Here is a 1,388-nt window from a genome sequence, read left to right as displayed (position 1 = left end):
ACACCAAAGAATGCTCAAACTACCGCACAATTGCACTCATGTCACACTCTAGTAAAGTAATACTCAAAATTCTCCAAGCCAGGTTTCAGCAATACGTGAACCATGAACCGCCAGATGTCCAAGCTGGTTTTAGAAAAGGCAGAGGAACCAGAGATCAAATTGCCAACACCCGCTGGATCATCAAAAAAGCAAAAGAATTCCAGAAAAACATCTATTTCTGCTTTATTGACTATGCTAAAGCCTTTGACTGTGTGGATCACAACAAACTGTGGAAAATTCTGAAGGAGATGGGAATACCAGACCACCTGACCTGGCTTCTGAGAAACCTGTATGCAGGTCAGGAACCAACAGTTAGAAATGGATATGAGTGCTCGCTTCGGCAGCACATATACTAAAATTGGAACGATACAGAGAAGATTAGCATGGCCCCTGCGCAAGGATGACACGCGGATTCGTGAAGCGTTCCATATTTTTTTAAAAAAAAAAAAAAAGAAATGGATATGAAACAACAGACTGGTTCCAAATAGAAAAAGGAGTACATCAAGGCTGTATACTGTCACCCTGCTTATTTAACTTATATTCAGAGTACATCATGAGAAAGCTGGGCTGGAGGAAACACAAGCTGGAATCAAGATTGCAGGGAGAAATACCAATAACCTCAGATATGCAGATGACACCACCCTTATGGCAGAAAGTGAGGAACTAAAGAGGCTCCTGATGAAAGTGAAAGAGGAGAGTGAAAAAGTTGGCTTAAAGCTCAACATTCAGAAAACTAAGATCATGGCATCCAGTCCTGTCACTTCATGGCAAACAGATGGGGAAACAGTGGAAACAGTGGCTGGCTTTATTTTTGGGGGCTCCAAAATCACTGCAGGTGGTGATTGCAGCCATGAAATTAAAAGACGCTTACTCCTTGGAAGGAAAGTTATGACCAACCTAGATAGCATATTAAAAAGCACAGACATTACTTTGCCAACAAAGGTCCGTCTAGTCAAGGCTATGGTTTTTCCAGTGGTCATGTATGGATGAAGCTGAAACTCCAATACTTTGGCCACCTGATGCGAACAGCTGATTCACTTGAAAAGATCCTGATGGTGGGAAAGATTGAGGGCAGGAGGAGAAGGGGACGACAGAAGATGAGATGGTTGGATGGCATCACCAACTCAATGGACATGGGTTTGGGTGGACTCCAGGAGTTGGTGATGGACAGGGAGGCCCGGCGTGCTGCGATTCATGGGATCACAAAGAGTTGGACACGACTGAGTGGCTGAACTGAACTGATGACACCAAAAAATACTTTTTGCAATTTATAAGTTTATGTTGTTACTCATGCATCATTATTACCCTTATTATGCTTTATAATAATAAAATCTTTTTAAAGAAAACTT

The 1,388-nt window shown here is 42.1% G+C and overlaps 1 non-coding gene across 1 annotated transcript; it reads left to right on the top strand.

Moving 5' to 3' along the window:
* The first annotated feature begins 367 nt into the window (after window positions 1–367).
* On the top strand, window positions 368–474 carry LOC122686519. The gene has a single exon (XR_006338803.1). It is a non-coding gene; the product is annotated as a U6 spliceosomal RNA (small nuclear RNA).
* The last annotated feature ends 914 nt before the right edge of the window (window positions 475–1,388 follow it).

This window comes from Cervus elaphus, chromosome 3 (genome assembly GCF_910594005.1).
Source record: "Cervus elaphus chromosome 3, mCerEla1.1, whole genome shotgun sequence".
NCBI classification, from domain to species: Eukaryota; Metazoa; Chordata; class Mammalia; order Artiodactyla; family Cervidae; genus Cervus; species Cervus elaphus.
The sequence above is the reverse complement of the archived record's forward strand: the minus strand, read 5'-3'. Positions and strand labels throughout refer to the sequence as shown.